Genomic DNA, 23,351 nt, shown 5'->3' on the forward strand with positions numbered 1-23,351 from the left:
CATTTGTAGGAGACAGAGGGAGTTGGATTCTAAATGTGGGAAGATAAGCTACAAGCTTGTGACTGCCTCAAGGATCTTAACTTTCAGAAGTTATATGGTAATGATGTCGGACCAGAATTTGGAAATGCCTTTGAGTTTCATAAACTCATTCGCGTTGATGTTCTTGGAGAACCTCCGTCCGGACATCTGTGTTGCAGTTAGCATGGTGAACTCATATTTGGTTGAGCCTCACTAGATTGGTGCCAAGAATCTTCTAAGATATCTTCAAGGCACAATCTCTCATGAATTGAGATACACTGCCAGAAATATGAAACCACATGATTATTCGAATGATGAGTGGGCAGGAAGTATGGAGGATCACTAGAGCACTTCTCAGTGTTGTTTGGAATCTGCCTCGATATCCTGGCTGAGCAGGAAGCAGAAGTCGGTGACTCTAAGCACCACCAAGGCAGAATACATTGCTGAAAGTATGGCCTTCTGTGAGGCAGTCTGTTTGTTGAAGCTCTTCAATGAGTTGTTTGTACACATGATGAATACCACTGTGATTCTCTGTGACAACCAGAGATGGGATTCGATTATTGAGGAATCCCGTATTTGACAATTTCTCCAGCAGATAGACATCAATTACTGCCTTATCTGGGATATGGTAAGTCAATGATCAAGGAGGCTCCATCACACTGAGATGATGTACAGGACAGAACCCTGAGGAAAGATCAAATTTGTGATTTTCCCGAACGACTTGGAGTCATCGAGAGACCTTTGTAAAAGGGTCCTGCATGCTGCATACATTGAGCTCTAGGAGCTTTGGGGGGCTTGCAGTTCTATTGGAGCAACATACGACCACAGGGTGACTCACCTCCCCTGGTGGTGGACACTGAAACAAGATGATTCGCTCTCTTGTGGGACAAGATGATTCGCTCTCTTGTGTAGCAGGATGATTAGTTCTCCTGTGAGCCCTGGATTGATGTGTTCTCCATGGCGATTGTAGCAAGATTGATGTGTTCTCCTGTGAGGCTTGGATTGATGTGTTCTCCATGGCGATTGTAGCAGGATTGATGTGTTCTCCTGTGAGGCTTGGATTGATGTGTTCTCCATGGCAGCCTGTATTGATGTGTTCTCCATGGCGATTGTAGCAGGATTGATGTGTTCTCCTGTGAGGACAGGATTGATTAAGTTCTCCTGTCGAGGCATCCTACCCATGCAGTCTGGGACTCATGGGAAGTACCTCTCATCTGATCAATGAGTAGGGAAATGAAGTTAGGGACCATAGTAGTACCGATGGACGCATCGTTGTATCTACCGTACTCCCTACGCTAGGATGTCCTCCATTGATCTGGGATCAATAGTACTGGTCTGGGACCAGTGGTAGGAGGTGTACATACTATGACGCTAACTTCGGGTCGGCTCAGATTGGTCTGGGACCAGTGGTACATACTCCGAGACTGACTTCGTGTCAGTGCAAGACTGGTCTGGAACCAGTGAGAGTGGTACATACTATGACGCTGACTTTGGGTCAGTTGAGACTGGTCTGGGACCAATGGTACGCACTCTGAGTCTGACTTCGGGTCAGTGGAGAATGGTATGAGACATTCTCGATCAATTCTTCTTCTTCATAGTTCAGCAGAGCTGAGCAGAGCTAGCAGAGCCAGCAGAGCTGAGCAGAGCAGAGCTAGCAGAGCCAGTAGAGCTGAGCAGAGCAGAGCAGAGCCAGTAGAGCTGAGCAGAGCTAGCAGAGCCAACAGAGTCGAGCAGAGCAGAGCTAGCAAAGCCAACAGAGCTGAGTAGAGTAGAGCAGAGCCAGCAGAGTTGAGCAAAGATGGGCAGAGCAGTGCAGGGCACTGATGGCAGAGATAGTACAGTCAGACATATGGATCAGCAGATGGAGTTCCCCCTAGTTGAGAGGGAGTGTTAAATTGGCAACTAGGGCAAAACTCCATGTGGGTCAGCTTATTTATGGCAGCTGATAATTTTATTGGATCCCTCTCGTCAAGAGGTGTAGGATTGATCCAAAGATCATCCGATTTCGATAAGTATTTATGGAGATATGAATTTATTTTGTTTATGTAATTATTGTCAAGCCGACCAGCTCTTATGTAGGCTCTAGAAGCCCAACCGACGTGTCTATTCATCATCCTTGTTGTGGTATAAATAGATGAGGATTTGGAGTCATTATCACAACACATTCTCCATGTGAACTCCTCCTCTCCACGTCTTGGGTTTTTGGAGAAGGAGAAGACACAAAAGAGAATACGTTGGATGCCCTAGCTGCAGTAGAAAGAGTAGCAGTCCATAAGCTATAATGAAAGCCATCCACGATGTAATGGTGACCTTATCCACGCAACCATATTTTGAGATGCACGCCGAAATGAAATATATATATATATTGCTCGTTGGAAGACCTTGCCACAGTAAATACATGTACGATGCTCGTTGTATATATATGCATTGCTAGCCACAGTAAATACATATACTATGTTCATTGAATATATGTATATATTGCTCGTTGGAAGACCTAGCCGCATCAATACATATACGCTGCTCGTTGAATATACAATCATACGTTGAAGCACAGTGCATAGAGATCAATACGCAGGCATATGGTGACACTCAGACCTAGCCGCAGTAAAGAAAAACATTTACACACTGGTCATACGTTGTTAAGGCATACAGGACATCCTGTAGGTTTCCTGTAGGAAACTACAGGACATCCTGTAGGTTTCCTGTAGGAAGCTACAAGACATCCTGTAGGTTTCCTGTAGGAAATCCTATAGCAACCTATCCCATAAAAGGAAATTTCAAAGGATTGCAGTCATCTTCAGCATAGGGATCCCAAAGTCAAGGAAGCTCCTCCAGAGCTTAGCAGCAGCAGCGGGATCATTAGCATCACTCTCCAGTACCTGCACATCAAAGGAAACAAGCATCAAAAGAGGCCAATACAAAAAATATGCAACAAATACACAACACAAGGACATCATTCTTCATCAAGCAGTAGCATCAAAGCATCTTACCCACAGTTATGTCATCTTGCTTATGTTCTCTCATTAGCACGATATGATAAAAAAATGTAGGATTATGCAAGAGTTGGTTTTATAAACAAAATTGGCTTGTTAACTTGGCCACCTTCAGCCAGTCGACGAGGAGAAAACAGTTAGACCACTCCACACGTGGTAGCAGTCAAATCAGAGGAAAAAGGAGATAAGGCCAAAAATGGTTAAATTACGAATGATCGAAGTGGGAGATGATTACAAGGTAAGGAGAAATGATGGAGTGATAGTGGGACCAACGGTCCAAAAGTGGGTGCTCATACTTAGGCATCCAACAGACCATCCCACACGATCACCCATATGAGGAAATAAAACATTGATTTCCATGCAAAGAAGGCATTCGCAATCTTGAGGATTCATCGAAACAAGGTTTCTCTCGGCCACTTGAAGCACCATCTATAAGAAAGACCGTGAGTATTTTGTAGCACATAGGCACCTACAGGATCCTACTAGAAAATCTACAGTATACAAAGCAGTCATCTACAAAATTATCAGTGGGCATTTAGGGAGGAAATATCAAAGGTTGGCCTCATCAAATAGTAACCATGAGTAGGAGCTATACCTTCCCATATTTTCCAGTTAAAAATAAAGAAAAATCCTCCATTTGGTTAAGGAAGTTCCAGTCTAGTGGAATTATATTGAAGAGTTATCATTTTGAATCTCTCACCCATTATAATTGTCGAAATATACCCATACAAGCCTCCACAATTACCAAGGGAAAGATGACAAGGAGTTTTAACAAGAGGGAACCCACAAACACAGTAAGAATTCATCAGCACCTTCCTGTAGTAGAAATCTTCACAAGGCACAATTGGATGGGTTTCTTTGAAAGAATGAGGGGATAAGATGATGACGTGGCCAGAGACTTTGCTCTCTCACTCATACCCCTCACTAGCACCCATGCCACTGTTGTGGTGAAAGACCTCTCAGTAGCAATCACGCCTGAAGTCATAAGAAGAATCACCACACTTCCTCTAGGGTTGCCTTGGAGAAAAGAAGATAAGGGTAACAGCACCCTTGCAAAGAAAAAAAAAATATGGAAGGGGAGGAGGCAATGGAGGATAAAAATGGGGTCAGAAGAGGAAGCCTTCCATACCCTTGGAATAAAGTTAGCTACCACCTCATTAAATATATATCATGTGAAGGGAGATACAGTGTGGTGTATGGATACCATTTCAGACTTCTCCAAGAACTGAGATTTGGAGCAGAGACACCTCTGCAAAACAGACTAAGTATACCCTACTTTCTTCTTCAATCAATGATAGATATGAGCATCAAAGTGCAGGAAGGAAAACATCAACAGCTATCCCATCATGGGTTAATCAAACTTATCCTAGAAGATGCTCTATAAAACCTAAGAGTCCTTATTACATGTACAACTTTCAGAGACATGCAGACAGAGGGAGAAATAAAAGCTCTTGAATATGACAAAAGCCCCACTGCTAGTGACAGGGATGAAGAGGAAACAAAGAAGGAAAAAGAGGAAGAAAAGGAAGAGGGAAATGAAGAGACAGAAGAACAAACAAAAGAAGAAACAAATGAACAGAGTGAGGAACTGGAGGAAGAAAAGGAAGAGAAAGACAAGGATGAGGAGGAGAATGGAAAAGAGGAAACAAAACAGAAAGAAGAACATAGGTATACAATTCAAGGCAAAGAGGGGGAAGAATCACAAAGGGAATCCCCATAACCCACTAAGAAAGAGGCAGCATTTGCTCTTACTGACCTAAGTACACCTATCAAGCCAAACGGGAAGAGACAAAGAGAAAACCCATTGTACTTTAGGACAAGAATCAGGCAAGGAAGACCTCAAACACCCACAAAAATTCCTATTGTCATTGAAGACTCACCAAAGCAGCAAGAGAAGATAGCTCCTCTTGAGAAAAATCAAGGAGAAGGATCATCAGGACAAGCCTCTCCCAAATCTCCCATCACCTATGTTAGGAGGCCTGTCACAAGGTCTACCTCATCAAAGGGAAAAGGTCTCCTACAGGAGACACAGAAGGACCTACAGGAAGCAGAGGCCATCCTATAGGAAACTCTACTAAACCTACAGGAAACTCAGAAAATGGACCAAGAAGGTATCACTCAGCAAGAAACAAAGAAGGAAGACCCAGAACTGAGAGAACCTAGTCCTCAACCCAACCTCGACTCTTACTACAGGTTCATTGAAGGGGGTAGGGTCATCCCACAGAAATTTTCCATCCCCTTATTCTTTGAGCTTGAAAAAGAAAGGGCAAGAACACACAAGTGGATGCAAATTTCCAAATCCAAAGGAGTGGAGGATGTGGGCCACATGGAGGAGAAAGTAAAGGAGATGGGTAGAGAACTGAGCAACATAAGGGACAGAGAGGCAATGATGAAAGCTCAGTTGGAAGTAGAGAATGCATGGCTAAGGGGACAATTACAAGAAAGGGAAATCCAGTTGGCAGCTATGGCCAATTTATCCTTAGAGGCAATCTAGTGCAGGATGCCAACAAAGTCATATGCCTTGTATCTTAAGGAGCAGTGGCTACAATTCCAAATTAAGACTTTAGCACATAGAGGCACTATGCCCTTCCAAGATTATAGAAAATTCATTGATCTCTGTGATCAAATCATCTTGGAAGATAGAGCAAAAATGTCTGAGTTTTACCTACACAACTTGGCCTTAACAGATTTGAATGTGTGGGACTCAAATTCAAAACTAGGGGACTTGCAATTGATGGCCTTGGCATCATGGATGAATCATGAGGAGGCAAGAGCTACAGAGATGAAGAAGGTAATGGCAAGAGAAGAGACAGAACCCCTCATGATAAGAGTTGAGCAATCTAACACAATGGCTATCATCAGCACCCACAACCTGATTGCAAATGATCCTAAGCTTGCACCTAGGTGTCTTGTTGCCCAAGAGCAAGCAATCACACACTTTGAAGACATGTTTAGGCTGTTAGGAGATGACAGCATGCAAGGTTTCCAAAGGAGATGGAACACCTTACCTTACAGCCTGAAAATCAAGAATACCATTCTCCTCAGAGAATGAGAGAGGCACTAAGCAAGCTCTACAAAGTCTCAAAGTCAATTGGATTGGCTTGAGACTCAATCCACCACTGCTCTTAGGGATGTTGGAAGGAAGGAAAGAAGAGGAAGAAAGAAAGCACTGGGAAGAGATAGAGAGGAAGGCATGATTTTATTCACATGAAGAAGAAACTACAGCAGAAGCATGGGGTGTCAAGGAGGCCACCGTAGCAATGAAGGCCATGGATATAGATTGAGTTGCTCAGAGGATGAGAAACACTTTTAGTAGGGGGTGATGATGAGCCTCATCATTGGGTAACTATATGGATGTCAATACACCTCCAAGTTTATTAAAATCAACTCTTCTCATAATACCTTACATACTTTAATTATATTTTGCTTAATGAGATGAGTAAAAGTAAGATGTTATGTCTAGTGGTCTAATGTGCATTGATTGCAGGTTTTTGACAACAAATCATGGGAATTTTGGCTAATTAAAGGCAGAAACTCGAATGAGACAAGGAGGAGAGATTGTAGGAGATAGATCCTCCTCATTTCATCCTCACGCATTTGAATATTCCTCCATCAAATCACACTAACTCGGAGTTGCAAGCATCCGAGTCATGAAGATCAAAAGGGAGCCGAGCTAGTGACAGTTAAGAGCCAGTTTATCTTGAGTTTGGAAGCCAAATCTCCCTAGATTTAAGGAAGTCATTGGAGACTTCAATTCTATAAATAAGGCCTGGAGCCTCATTAAGATTCACATTTTTTATGTAAGAGCACTAAGAATTTTCGAGTTCAAGACTTGTGGAAGACATTGTTATGTAATTTTTCTGATATGATAATGAGAATGAGCATTTCCTTGATCCAGCACTGAGTTGACTCAAAGGGCTGAAGCTCTTGGGTTAGGGACCAACCCTATCAGGAAAGGCTCATCTTCTTGTACTTGTATGTTTAGTTGATGTCATAGATTAATCGTTGAATTAGTTTTAGCATTATTTCATTGCAAGTAGTTGTGAATTTGTAATAGTTTTGCTTCCATTTGTGCCTTACTTTAGTAGTAGCTTAAAAAGATAAAGGAATACCAAAAAGTTGTTAACATGTGGATTTGGCCTCACTCCTCCCATTAGGGACCATGGTTTGAGGAAAGAACTCCTATGCAGCCCCAAAAAGACATAATTCTGATTTCTTATGGAATTTATAGTTTTCTGCTACCTAGGCCAACACCTTTTCAGTTTTCAAGAATAGGATTCAATTTTCATTTCTGATATCTTCAGCCTTGTATTAGATCTCATAGTGTTTCACATTATTCTGCAAGTATTTCCATGCATGAACTAGGCAACTAGATAATAAAATTTTGTTTTCTTTAGTTGATTGAAAATCTTTCTTATTTGACATGATTCATGGATAAATGTCAGTGATTGATGTAGTGCAGGAGTTCCAACAGTGCAGAGATCTCATGACCAGCCACCCCATCCTGACCTCATCCATCCATGATCATCATTTTTTCCACTAAGTCCCTCAAACAATTCATCCTTCCATAAGAACAACTTTCCAGGTTTGTTGAGCAAATCCAACCATCTTACAAACTCTGTTTTGAGATCTGAAGAAGTCTTAGTCACTCCCTTGCCTTATTTCTCCCACCATTCACCTTTCCTAAGCCCTACACCACCTTCCAAATCACTCCTATTGCTCTCAGCCAAACCCTGTAGGATCATTAAGACATCCTATATGAAGCATTAGGACATCTTGTAGAACGACTTGTAATGGCCTATTTTGAGGCCGAATTGTGAAAAAATCATCCAAGAAGACAGGAGAAGACCCCTACTTGCCTCCCAAGCCATCTAACCTTTCACCACCATCTCTAACCTTCCTGCCACATCACCAAGAGGATTCAGTGTTCATTTTTTCACATTAAAAAAAAAAGACGAAGGAAAAAAGAGTTATTGTGTTTATTTACATGCACAACACTAGAATGTTTGGTTATTTCAAATTTCATACCTAGGACAATAGGATTACACACATGTTAACTTAGGATTCTTTTGAAGCAAAACCTCTTAGCAACTAGTTAGATGAGTGGTGTGTTTAAGCATTTGATTTCAGTCTTTCCCTACTACAGTAGACAATATTTCAGTTTTCCCAAGTAGTGCAAAATCCCCCTTTCCTCATTGGTAATCAAGTTTTTTTTAATCAATAAAAGGCTAGTTTGAGAAACCATAGTGGTCTATTGCCAACTCAGCAGTGACAAAGAGTGGACATGTCACATCTACTTGTGTATACAGCACTGTCACCTCCAAGTTTTTACGAACCCCGGGTTGATAAAGTAAAGTTGGTAGCCCCGGGAGTTGTAGCATTCTTGCTGCAACACCGGTGCTCATCAATCCCCAATGCTTTCTAGGCACGAGAAAAGTATGTGATTGATCTACCATATGCAGATGATATATAGATCAAACCACAGAAAACATCATCGGCTTTGATGAGTCCAACCAACTTGGATTATTTCTAGAAAGAGATTATACATCTCTTAGACAAGGGCCTAATCGAACCAGCCAAGAGCCCATGGGTGTGTCGAGCATTCTATGTCAACAAGCATTCAGAGATCAAAAGAGGCCAACCTCACAAGGTGATCATCTACAAGCCCTTAAATGCAATGCTAAAAAACATGGCATATCCTCTACCAAATCAAGCAATGCTTCTCCAAAAACTGAAAGGATGTAACATTTTTAGCAAGTTCGATCTTAAATCAGGTTTCTACCAAATTGGAATAGCTGCTAAGATCATTATAAAACGGACTTTATTATCCCACATGGACAATATCAATGGAAGGTAATGCCTTTCGATTTAAAGAATGCTCCTAGTGAATTTCAAAAAAGAATGGAAGATGTTTTCCATGGCATAGATTGGTTAATTACCTACATAGATGATTTACTTGTATGTTACAAGAATATCCAAGAACATCATAAACATCTCCAAGTATTTTGTGAACATTATGTTAAACATGAATTAGCTTTGTCAAAATCCAAGATAGAAATTGGAGTAATAGATGTAAGTTTCTTAGGTTTGAAGATTGCTAATGGCAGTATCACACTACAAGATCATGTTCTTCTAAACTTGCAGAATTTTCCAGAGCAAATCCTACACAAGACTTAGCTACAACGATTCCTAGGTAGTCAGAATTATATCAGGCATTTCTATAAAGGACAAGCCCAAGATCTGGTTGTCCTACAACAAAGATTGAAGAAGTAACCAATCCCATGGAATCAAGCCATGACCCAAGCAGACCTTCTCACGCGTGAAGCAGTGGACCCTCAACTTAAAGAAGTAGTAGTGGACCCGTAATAATGTGTTTGATTCAATCCCCATATGTCGAAAGACTTTAAGGGATGAGATAATGCAAGTTGTCCACTTGCACCCGAATCTTTACTTTTAACTGGCACTCACCGGTCATGTAATAACTAGACACCAGATATGAATCTTATAAATGAGTGGTTGCGTCCCTCATAAAATTCAATCTGAGTTGTTCTAGTTTTTGAGCAATTAGTCAGAATTCTCTTCTCCTCTTCTTCATAAGAGTGATGCTAGATTGTGCTTGCAGAGTCATGCTTAGTGCGATTAAAGTATCATTCACTCGCAAAGAACAGAGTTTGTAAGTGTTATTCGTAGTAATATAAGGAGAAAAGTTTGCGACAATGTAAAGATCCAGTCTTAATGGTATCGTGCCCCGAGAATCAAAGATCCAGTCTTAATGTAAAGATCCAGTCAGGTGGGATTTGCAAAAAATCCAAGTTAAAAACTTTTGAAGTATCTCCTTTAGACTGAGTATGGTCAGCGTTTCAATGGAGTTGGATAGTACCTTCACTTTCATCAATTTTTATGGTCCAAATGAGGATCGGGTTACTTTCTGGAATGATTTTTTTAGCAATTAGGTACTAAATGTGGAAAACCTAATTATTAGTGGTGATCTAAACTTCTCTATGGAGGCGGTAAAATCATGGGGCGCTCTTGCCAGAATTGACCCCCTCACTATATTTTTTTCTCATCATATTGAATCTAAGAAATTTCTTGATATTATTTTGAGTCGCATCAAGCCCACATGAATGAATCTATGTGTGGGGGAGGATCATATTTAAAAAAGGTTGGACTAGTTTCTTGTGGCCCCCTCACTATAATTTTTTCTCATCATATTGAATCTAAGAAATTTCTTGATATTATTTCGAGTCGCATCAAGGCCACATGAATGAATCTATGTGTGGGGGAGGATCATATTGCAAAAAGGTTGGACTACTTTCTTGTGGTTGAGGCCATGGTTCTCCAGCCTAAGGTTTATGCTAGGGGCAAGACAATATTAAATGAATATATGAATGTTAATATTCTATGGGGATTTTTTGATGGGGTATCTCAGGAGGGATCATTGAGTGGCGGGGACGCAAAGGGCAATGTGGGGATTTGTACTACATCTCTCGGACCAACATTCTTTTCATGTAAAGGGTTTGGGGTGGAGTAACAACGATTGCGCAGAATTGTTAGTTTGCATATCTCTCATTGTCTTTGCTAGAGAAAAAGAGTGAACAAATTCAATTGTTTGGGGACTCTTTGGTGGTTTTGAATTGGGTCAATGAGACCCAAGTGTATCCGAACATTAACCTTGCTCACATTTTGGAGGATATATTACAGCTTAAATGTGTTTCTAATTCACTCACATGCGCATGTTTTCAGCGAGCGGAACGATATTACAACAGGCTTGCACATGGATCAGGGGCTTTAGCAGGTGACAAAATTAGTTGAGGCTAAACACTACCAATTTTTCCATCATCCTTTTGATTAGCCCAGTATTGCAACAAGACTATTATAACTCCCAAGGCTACCAACTTAAATTATCAACTCGGGGTTCGTACAAAATTAAGAGGTGTTTGCACTATATGTGCAGCATACAATGTGTCCTTTTGTTGATCTAATACAATGAAGTGAATATCATGAAATCAAGCCTAACCTAATTGTAGAAATGGAAATACTTGAAATGGAAACCTTAACCCATAAAAGACCAAGAAAGAAAACCTATTCTAATTGTATAAAGCAAAGAGTTTGAACCAACTATACATCACTACATTCAAAAGAGATTAGACCTAGTAGCAAAGTTCATTAGGTGCTTCATAAAGTGATCATGGAAATCGTCACCATGTCATTCAATTCATGATCATGTCTATTAACCCTTAAATGTTGGAATGTGTTGCAGTGGTAAAAAGGCAAGTCATAAGTGGTCTTTTGTCTTCTTCAATCATGGTTTTAGGGCCTAGGGGACATTATTCAAGGCTAAGAGGCAAAAATTGAGCTTTTGGAGCAAATTTGACCAAGTTTACATAGTGCTACACAGTGTTATATGATTGCTACAAGATGTTATAGGATTGCCCTATTTTGCTACAAGATTGGATCAGTGAGAATTCTAAGGGTGGAAAAGGTGATATAAAGGTGGGAAAAGGGTAGATGAAGGTACATTAAGGCTATATGAGGCTTTTTCCAAGCTTTGCACCCCTTATAGGCCCATCTTCCACAAAAACAAAAGCAGGTGATGTCCTTCAATGACCCAGAAATGTGCTTTCAGTGGCAAAGTTTTGAGGGCATTGTATACTAAGGAGAAAGAGGTTGATGATGGTAGGAGGAATGTAGGATGACAATTATAACCCTACAAATCAACAGTAGTGCCTACACACCACAAAAATATTATGATTTTTATACTTACAAAGACTAAAATACCTAGTTTATCAGCGAGTATGTCCTCCAATTGGTTGATTTTATACATGAATGCGTAGAGGTATAAGATCTCCATGCTGAATTTCGAACCATCTTTAGTTTTACAGTGACATTAACAATGAAAATATGAGGAGACTAAGTTGAACTTACAATACTAGGGGACAAGGAGCTGCGCGCACGGAGATAGGGTTTCTGCTCCTGTTGCCGCCGTCGGGGTGAGGAGGTTGGGCCGCCCCTGTATCTGGCGGCCCTTCTAAGTCGCCATTGTTCGGAGCTTCGTCGCCTTCCGTGCTGTCGGAGGTCTGATCAGGGTTTTGATCGATCCCATTTGTTTTATCGGTCCTGCACAGCCTGAGGCGGCGCTGCTTCTTCGGCTCCTTTTCCTCCTGCTGTCCCGTATCCTTTGTCCTCAGCTCCGGCTCTGCGTTTCTGTCCGCTCGCCTTGGGCTCTGAACGGAAGTGTTCCGGGGCATCTTTTCGCTTAGTGTCCATGGCTGAGGCAAGTGTCTGTGCCTTGAGGGGTTCGGCGGCCCTCTGCTCGTTCATTCCGTGAGACTCTGCTTGGCGGTCATCAAAGGAGCTGGTCTTTTGGTTTTCTTTTTGCACTGAGCTGTGGTTCTGGAGCGGGATATTTTTTGGTCCTCAGATCTTACTCTTCATGGGGGCGAGGTGGCTGCCCTAGCCGCCTCTGCCCCCTGTTTCACCTCTGCTCGGGTTGGGACCGGATGGGTTCATTTTCTGTGGCAGATGGTTCCTTTTTTGGTGGCTCGTTGGCCTTCCTTTGCGGTTTGTTGAAGCGTTGAGGGAACTAGGGTGTGGAAGTGTTATTCTCTACATGGTTTCGGGCCGCTTCAACATGGTTGTTTTTTGCTAGGGTTGCTGCAGGCAGTTGAGGAAGCTTGGGGCAGTATATAGTCTCTGGTTCAAGTGGAGAGTTTGAGGGGGCGGGGAAGGAGTGGCTACCCTGGCTACTCTTTCCTCATTTCGTGCCTCTCCTTGGTTTGGGCGGCTGTTATTTCTGTATCTTATTCTCTCCTCAGGCGCTTTTTTGCTTTATTTTGCTGTTTAATTTTGTTGGGTATGGGTGTCCTCTACATTTCTGCTTTCTGCAGACTAGTTTGGGGTATTCATACTCATACCTGCTGCCCAGTTTATGGGCTTTTCTGGTATACTTCTCTTGAAGTATTGTTATTGTAAGTGGCTTTTCCCACAGTTTTGCATATGCGTTTAGCATCTACAATATTTAATTTTCTGAAATTAATGGAAATTACGGATTTTTCTCCTCAAGAAAAAAAAGTATGTCCTCCAATTTATCTCATTAAATGGCCAAGCAAATCGAATATAAATGAGATGGGGTAAATTTTGTTATTAATTAGGATGTCCTAAAACTCCAATCCAAGTGGAATCACCCAAAAATACCCTTTTTAACATGTGCCAAAAATAGCAGAAAATTACTACTCCAAAAAATAAAAATTCAATAATCAATGAGCTAGTTAACCTACCAAATGCCTAACCTCATCAAGTACAACTGCTATGGGGTAAATTTTGTTATTAAATTGAATTTTTTTATGGCTCAGTCCAAGTGAAACAACTTGAAAGAAAATGATTCACACTATCTAAAAATTAGCATAAAATTACTACTATTTTGCTACAAGAGACTTCCAGAAATTCTGGATTTGTGAACTAGTAAACCAATCCAAGTTGCTCAATGATGAATATGAATTTTCAAAGTTATTCTAAGGATGCGTCATGCTTGTGACTATGTAAATAACTTGAAAAACAACTCACTTCAATCATTTAACCAATATAACCTACAGCAAAGGAAGCATGAACACTAATTGCATAAATAAGAGATGCAACTAAAAAAGACATTCAAAGGAAATAAAGAAATTGTACAGCAGGTTTTGAGGCTCCCAGGATGGCCAAGCCCAAAGATACTTAGATTTCTACAAAGGAAACCAAGCTTTAAAAGCTAAAAATGGAACCAAACTTCAGTATTCAAGTCAATCCAAGTACATCCCTGCTAGAAATGAAAGTAGAATTGTTAAATACCAAGTTTTCTTCACAAGAAGACTAAGAAATGCATGCCCCTAAACGAAAATTTCAATTGGTACTTATAAAAATTGATGGGGAAACATACTCCTTGAAAAGAGGCAGTTTTCCCCTCCAAAAGCCCTCAAAAAGTGGATATGGTTTCCAACAGCAGGAATCTTCACTAAATGACAGGGAGCACATTCTTAGATTTTCTCAATCACTAGAGCTTCAAAATATGTCAATGATTCCATAATATCATGTCCATTTATTATCCAATCTTGGTCCATCCTGTAGTAGGGAACAAGTCCCTATATTATCTCATTCAGAATTTACTCAATATTCTGCAAAAATAAATAATATTAGGCACATAACATGCATTTATCTCTAAATCTTTCTAAGAGCAAGTTAAATCTAAAAAAACATTATTAAGTGTAGAAGGAGAGATTTAATATAATCTTTATATGCCCAAGAAAGGTTATATTGGCCTTGATTTATGTCTAATTTCGAGGCCCATCACCTTTTACGAACGAGATACATATTGTTTCACAAGATTGATCTATTGTTTTATGTCCTTCCTTTCTATTTTTTTATTTCAGTCTTTTTGGACTCATATGTACATATTATAGAACATCATAAAAAAGCCTTTATATTTTTCATATTTATAAGTGTTTTCTGCATACAACACAATGACATAATTAAGCTTTTTGGTTGGCATATAGCATATGTATTATCCCTAGTGGACAGGATCGCAAAACAATTGTTGTCTATATTTTTTACACTTATGCCATAAAAGATCTAGGTTGATCCTAGTGAATGCACATGTGTGTGTATATGCAAAATGTATTTTTCTATGAATTAATGTATGAATTTTTTCCAAGGTAAAAAAAATACCTTAAGTTTTGTTATACTTGTAACATACTCAACCCCCTAAGCATCATTAAGGAGGTGGGGTCAAGAAATTTCTCATCTTAAATGCAACTAATGAATTTTCTCATTGGCAACCATACTCTACTCCTCAAGAACTTTCCAATTACTATAATTGTGTCAAAATGCAAGTTCAAGGCACAAATTTATGTCCATGTGAATATTATTAGAGATCCTTCTTTTTCTTTCTATCACATCAACATTTGTATGCTCAACACGTCAACATGGACTATGTATGGTCATGCTTCAGTTGCACACTTATTAAGGCAGGGTTCTCTCACATTGGTTCATCATGCCTCATTGGGCTTTGATTATTTCATCCTATTACTTGTTACTCCCACACTATTGGCCTTATCACACTATAATCATTTTACTTGTGTAATGTATTACACTAATTTATTTCCGTATGTGATATATCATGTCATTTTATTATTCCTCCACCATGACAAGCCTCTCTTATTCTTCTTCTTTCACAAAAAAAATATTTCTATGACTTTGTCCCACCCATCATGTTTTCTAGGTGGTGATGTTTTAAGCATTGCCAAACATCTTATCACTAATACATATTTTCTTCTTTGTTGAAATTGTTTCCAATATCATTAAACCTCTATTCCTTGTCATTGAGATTTCTTTATTTCCCATCGATATTCATTATCCTTGGCGTTGATACTCTCATCTTCATTGCCAAAGTATATTTTCCTTATCACTAATACTTGATATATTTTTTCACCAATAAACATTTTCCTTATCAAAGAGAATGATTTTCTTTCTTTATAACTTATCGACATGATTTAATTTATTTACAAGCAACAAGTATTTCTTGCCTCTTTCTTCTCTTGATCACTCCCAATAGTATTTCCTTTATATTCGAGAAATATATTTATTATCACTGGAATTTCATTAATACTCATTGCTTTATCATTGATACCTTCCTTCTATTTGGCTGACATATCGGCATGATTTATTTTCTTCTTGCTTGTACACATTACATTTTTCACCAAAGTTTCTTCTCTTTATCATCGAGTTTTACTTTTCTTCTTCTTGATGTTTCTCAATCAATGTATCTTTCATGCTAAGAATTCCTTCCTTTTCAATGTATCAATGGGATATTTTTTTTGGGCACAATATGTCAGTTAAGAAGGATTTTTCTTCAGTGACACATGAAACTACCTAAGTATTCTAAGGATTCAATACTTGGTCAAGTCGATCCCAAATTCCTCTAGGTTTTGTCAAGGGATCACCCACGCCTAATAACCTTAGTAGAAGTATTCAAAAAACCCATAGAAATCTACTCATAATAGTTTAAATGATATACCAAAATGCATATATAATCAATATTCACCCTACAACACAATCAACATGCATCTTACACCAAGACAATGTATAATCTTTTAAGTCTAGTTACATAAGCATGTGCAGCCAAGATATAAAATTTATTATGCAAGGTTCCTATTGGCCATTGTAGCCTATTATGAGGTCCATCCAATATGTGTATCTATGAGGATAGATAACAACCAGGGCATTAAAACAAGCTTATACAAGCATTCCCTTCAACATTCCGATTTAGGCATAAGCACTCATTTATGAACATTATTCCACATACATACATATATTAGTATTTCATTACTAGTTCAAGCACAACAATATCACATGAAAACTAATAGTGCAAGCATCGAATAAACATATACAACTAAAGCATCTTCTCATAGGCATCATTTAACATTCATCATGCTTACACATCATTCAACTTTTTAATTCTTTTTTATTTTTTTTTAATTCTCTCCATTTTATTTCTTTTTAATAATTTTGTTTTAAAATCCCTTCAATTTTTTTTGTTTTAATCATTTTTTATTGATATTTTTTATTTTTTTAATACATTTTTTACATTAAAAAAAATTGTATTGCACTTTTTTAGGATATATTTCATAATTGTAAAATTACTCTTTGATTTAGATCTCGAATATTAAAGTTTTTACTCTTTGATTTAGATCTTGAATTTTTAAGTTTTTATTCTTTAATTTAGTTTGAATTTTAAAGTTTTTTAGTCATGATATTTGATTTATAATGCCATCACTAGAAAATGTTAAAATTTTAAGATTTTTATATTTGTGATATTTGGATTTAATTCCATGGTTGAAAATGTCAAAATTTTAAAGTTTCCCAAATCATGTTATTTGATCTTTAACACCATCGTTGAAAATTGTTGGAATTTTAAAGTTTTCCATAATTGTGATTTTGACTTTTAATGTCATAGCCAAAAAAATTTGGAATTTTAACCCAAAAATTATTAAAAAATAAAAAAGGTGATGCAACATCACCACTTTACAATTTTGGGGTGTTTCTTCATGTATTTTATGCAAAAATAGAGGCTTTTTTAGCTATAGTTCTCGCTCTCAGGTTACACCTATAGTTAAGTTGGTAACATTGTTCCAACCATTCTACAACCTGCCACCCCCTAGCCAGGCCATGATACCACAAGAGGAATTCTTCTACGCTCGAGAATTTTAGTTGGGGAACGATGTTCTCCCTCATAGATAGAAGATATATAAGGATCTACCTTGCCCAATAAGTCTATGGTCTCAATGAATTCTTAGATGCTTCTCAATGAGGTTGCATAATGTTAAGGGAATCCATTCACTACTCCATTGTCCCTAAGTGATTCCCATTTCTTGTGTTACCCATGTGTGCAAAGCAGCACATCAATCGCAACCCTCTCCTACCTAAACTCAAGGAAATACACCAAGTATATCAAACCCAAGTTTCTTTAAAGAACCACTTCCATTGAACTATGTGCCCATTCGTATGTTACTCCTACACACTCATGTGGGTGCTTCCTCCTTCCATCCCATCGAATACAATCATAAATCCCATGCATCCACTCACCCTCCAATTCATGAGCACACTTTCCCAAGCATGTTCCCCAAGGTAAGGGTGAAGTTTTTAGAGGTGATGGAACGCATCACATTCCTCTAATAATTGTGGAAGATATTCATTCCATCAACCTCATTCAATAGTTGGCTTGTCAAGTCAATGAGAGAACTTCTAAAGATATTTCTCAAAAATGAAATTAGGCATTATAAGGTAGTTCATAAAAGTTACTAGGGTTCCTTAGGCACATTTGGACTCCTTTCCCAACCCCCTCATTTGTTCAAACTCATGGTATCATATTTTATATGAGTGTTCATATTCCCAATCAGTGGCTTAGAATTTTTATTACTTAAATAATATATGTTTATATTTTCTATGGTGTATCCACTTCAACTTGGCATAATAAATGACTAATGACACTTAAAACATATTCATATGTTATCAATTTCACCATTGTTAAAATGGAAAGCCCCATCAACATACTCGGAAGTATGTTTCTCTCCCTCTATGTCCTAACCATCATTAAGAAATAATCTATTATGTAGCATGTCACACAAAATACTCCCACTCACTTGCTAGGTGAGCACTTCATACTAGTTATTTTTAAGAAGTGGTTTTCAGGTCTCCTAGGCACTAGCAACATCATCCAAAATTTAGCAAGTCATGCTCTTACTTAAGCACTCACAATGGTATACATGCATTTTCATTATGCATTCCATCATTACATTTAATTCTACCTTCAAACATAGATATGTGTGTGTGTGTGTGTGTGTGCAAGCCCATCAGTTCCACACTTCCATCCTTGAGTACTTCCATACAACTCAACATCATAGCCACATAGGATTTCACACTCCATACAAAATTTAGCAAGTCATGTTTCTTGCCTAAGCATTCATAATGGTATCCATGCATTTAGGATGTGCATTCCATCAATGCATTCAATTCTACCTGTGAATATATATATATATAATCGTGTGTGTACAAGTGAAAATGCACACTCCATCCTTAAGTACTTCCATACAACTCAAGATCAGTCCCACATATATGACTTCACACTCCTTCATACAACCATCCTCAAGTGATAGTCTTTAAGGTATGTCTCTCCCTTTAAGAAAGCACCCTTTTTCACATTTGTTCCATCAAATGCAACATGGCCTCATAACTTAAGTAAACTCAAGTAGTGTTATCATTTCCAATAGTCTTTAAGGTATGTCTCTCCCTTTAAGAAAGCACCCTTTTTCACATTTGTTCCATCAAATGCAACATGACCTCATAACTTAAGTAAACTCAAGTAGTGTTATCATTGCCAACATACATTCAGCGAGTTCTCTATATTTCCTTAGAATTGCATTTCTTCACACATTTTTATTTAGAGTTATAATCATGAAAACTCCTTCATTACGCCTCTCATTGTTAAGTGGGAATTTTTCATGATCATACCATCCATCCATAGCTATAGATTTTATCTTGTCAAAGATTGCAAAAATGGTTATTTCCATATTCTCTTACATAGTCAATTACTCAAGTCTCTTTCATTACAATAGATGGACTAACTATAACTTATTCCAATATTATAGATCAATCCTTCCATCTAATGGAATTGATCTTATAACCTCCATCTTTCATCCAAGCAACTCTCACAATTGTTAGGAACGTTGTCAATTCATGTTTATACATAATTCCATCAATTACCAAGTTCACCTATCCATTCATCATTTTCCCTTCTCCTAGAGTTGCATCCATTGTTTTATCTTAGATCTAGAACTCAAATGATAATAATTCAAATGCTCTACCTCTATCCCATTCAAGCCTCGTGGTTTGAAATATAATGTGAAACCTTACTATAAGTTAACATGGCACTAAATTCTATTATTTAAGCCTTTTAGTTAATCTCATAAAGTTCCTTTGTTGCAACTCAACTATGGTTCCTATTCCATATAAATCCAGTGTTTGAATTGAGCTCTAATACTAATTTGTAACATACCCAACCCTATAAGCATCATGAAGGAGGTGTGGAATCAAATTGTCATCTTAAGAAAAAATAAATTCTACTTCTTAGCTAACAATTTTATTCTAGATATAAGACTTTTGGATCTATCGCATTATGTTTTTTGGGCGACATTTCGAGCCAACCAGTGTGCCTCCTCATCAGGACGCTCTGATGATGAGCCACACTAGTCAGCTCGAAATATTGACTAAAAAACAAAATGTGATGGATTTGGAAGTCTTAAATTTAAATTACTCATCTCACAGAAGCCTAAACTCAAAAATTTTATTCTACTCATCTCACAGAATCCTAAACTCCAAATTTTTATTCTACTCATCGAGAGGTTTCCAACAACTATAATTTTAAGGAATTTAGACTTCTGTGATCCATAACATTGTCTAGATAATCTTCGGCAAAATCACATAATCAATCTTTTGTCGACGCGTTTCGAACCAACCAGTGTGGTTCATCGTCAGGACAAGTTCAAACTATAATTTTGTCAAAATATGAGTCTAAGGCACAAAGTTATGGTCATCTAAAGATTATTAAGGTTCCTTATTTTTCTATATATAACATTAGTATCCATACACTAGACATATCAACATGGATTATCTAGCATATGTACCCTACCATGTCATTGCATGTTTGATAACATGATATAGTTCCACACTAACCAAGGTAGGGTCCTCACCCATTTGTTCATTATACCTTGTTGGAATTTATTTATTGCACCCAATTACTTCTTACTCGCATGCCATTCGCCTTATCACGATAAAATAATTTTACATGTCTCCATCATGGCAAGCCTCTCTCATTCTTCTTCTACTACAAGAAGTCTTTCTTTTCCTTTTTCACACCAATTATCTTTTCTTGGTAGTGATGTATTAATTCTTGACAATAATTTTATCACCAATACATGTTCTCCTCTTCACCGACATCCTTTCCTATATCGCCAGACCTCATTTTCCTTATCTTCAAGATTTAATTTTCTTTCTTCAATGAGAATGATCTCCTTGTTGCTAAGATTTCTTTTATTTCCCATTGATACTTGTTATTGTTGGAACTAATTCTCTTGTATTCATCACCAAACTCTATATTCCTTATTGCCAACACATAATAATTCTTTCATCGGTCCCCTGAATTTGGGTGACTGTACCGCCCCCACCACTTGCACTACGGAGGATTGACAACGCCCTCTACCTAGCGACCATTACTCCCTATGTATCACATTTGGTCACCATGCTCTTTAAATCCGTCACCTCGGGTCTCCTCGACTTGATTCGCACACTCGCCTTGATGTCTCACATGCTACTTCTTCGAGTTTATTACTTTGCACCATAGCCACCATCTGCTACTTCCCTCTGGATCCTCTGCTCAAATCTTGGTCTCTCCTGCTTGCATGCCCCGCCTTCGCTCCCAATGTATCCACTACGCCATATTCCCTGCCCTCTAAACCTTGTAGCCTTGCCATGAGCCATGACCGGGGACAAGGTCGTTATGCCAATCAGGGCAGGGGAAGAGGGCGCCCCCAAGTACCACTGACGAGAATGTTGAATTGGCACTGTTTGACAACGCCATCCTACATCACATCTTTCGTCAGGTCCTCGAGCTTGAAGAAAAGGAGATCAGCTATGGGAGGAACACAATCTAGGATCTTTGCAATCTGCTCACTCATCAGCTCAAGGGCAAGGAAAGGGACAAATCTCACGCCACCTGTTGAATTGTAGAGCTCTCAACCATCAACAACCATGCCACCACTTCTCTCTAACACCTCTCTCGTGACCTGGACATTGACTTCCCTCTTGACATCCCATCCCCTCCTCCCCTGCTCCCTCAACTTCCGCATCTCCTCCATTAGGCTTTGCTAAACCCCCCCCCATCTTCGTGGTTTCTAGACGTCGTTCCTCGCCTACTCACAGATATTCAAAAATAGCTCCATCATTGAAAACCTCCCAAGAAACTACTCCAACGAGCTCTCCTCCTCGCCTCAATCCTCACGAGTGCTATATTATAGAGGAGAACCCCGAAGAAGCGGCCATCATTAGGTCTTCTAGCGTTGGACAGGCTCAATTTCAGCAGGTCAACTCTTTAACAAGTCTTCGTTAAGTTGCTCATGTTTCTTATGGTTTTCATCAGTCTAGTCTGCTTTGGGACCACGACACTTTCTCTGGGGGTGGTAAGTTTGTGGCCTGGCACCACTCTGCAGATTGTATGCTATGTACATTCTCTTGTTAATATAATGTGAATACCTTTGCTTACAAAAAAATATTTCTTTCACCGCAAACATTTTCCCTATCAACAGAATGATTTTCATTCTCATTATGTATCAACATTATTTATTTTCTTTATAGGTAACAAACCTTTCTTCCTTATTCCTTCCTCATTTCTTGCTTATTGGAGTACATGCACATTACATACCCTCACCTACCTTACATTTTTTACTGTTTATGTGATCCTTCTATTTTTAACAATTACTATTTATAATATGCCTATTTTTAGCAAGGGATTCCATGTAAGATCACAAGTGGCAGTGGATGGGCATTAACAATTCAATAACATGGTTATTTCTTATCCACTAATTTGTACTTCCTTATCCCTAGCCACCTTATCCACAAATGCACACTTCCTATTTGTACAGAAAAACCTTATCCATAACCATATACACTCACCCCTTTATCCTAGGAAACCTTATCCTTTGACTCTTAGTCCTATTCTTGGGGTTTTTCTATATTTCTGGATTTTGGAGTGATACATGTGAGCTATTTCTCCAATTCTCACTTATTTTTTTCTCATCTTATTATTTGTAGACTTTATTATTGACTCTAATTCCATTTTAGACCCCACAACTACATTTTTGGGCCAGATAACTAGAACTAAGGGAGAGTTGTTTTTTTATTGGTTGTGTGTGCACACAAAACCATACCTAGTATGCATTGTTCCTCTCTCAAGGGAGTGTTAGTTAATTGTACTCAAGTTTAGCAATAATATACAAGTGAACTTGAATTGGTCGTTCATATTCTTAGTCTATTTGAGTATCATTTCATTTGATCTCCTCTCTTGTTGTCTTGCAATTGCTAGTGTACTATTTTGTCACAATTAGATCTTGTGCTTAAAATCCTACATTGTATTAAAGCTTTTATGATATCAAAGATTCAAAAATATAGAATGATATCAAATCATAGAAGGATTTTTTCAGGAAAACACATGTTATTGCAAGTCACATAGGATTGACCTCGGGAGGATGGATCAACCCATTTCTATGATTCCCACTCCATTCAACTACTTTGAGTGGAAGACTAACATCATACTTCTACTATGAAGGGACTTTGTAGAATTACAATAGGTAGTGAAATAGATACATTCATATAAAGTGAACCCATGGTACTTTAATAGGATGGATAAGGCCTATGGGCTTCTATGCTTGTATATTTCTCCAAACATGCTCTTCCATGTTGATGCTTTCTCAACTCCCAAAAAAGTATGGACTAAGGAGGGACTATTTGGAAATCTAAATTAATTAAGAGACCATTATTTGAAGATTAAGCTCATATCCTTCAGCCCAAACAACTTTTAGACCCTAAAAGACAACCTCTCCAAGTTTAAGACTGCTTCAATAAGTTTAACCTTGTGGCATTGATAGAAAAGAGAGCAGCTTATCATCTCAATTATTTCAAAGCTAGGACCCAAGTATTTAGTGTTTTTATTTCCAAACTACTAGACTTTCTATTGGAGAAACTTAAAAGATTCCCTCT

The sequence above is a fragment of the Pinus tabuliformis genome, chromosome 1_2 (assembly GCF_031772625.1).
Source record: "Pinus tabuliformis cultivar Carrire ecotype Pingquan chromosome 1_2, CPIR1, whole genome shotgun sequence".
Lineage (NCBI taxonomy): Eukaryota > Viridiplantae > Streptophyta > Pinopsida > Pinales > Pinaceae > Pinus > Pinus tabuliformis.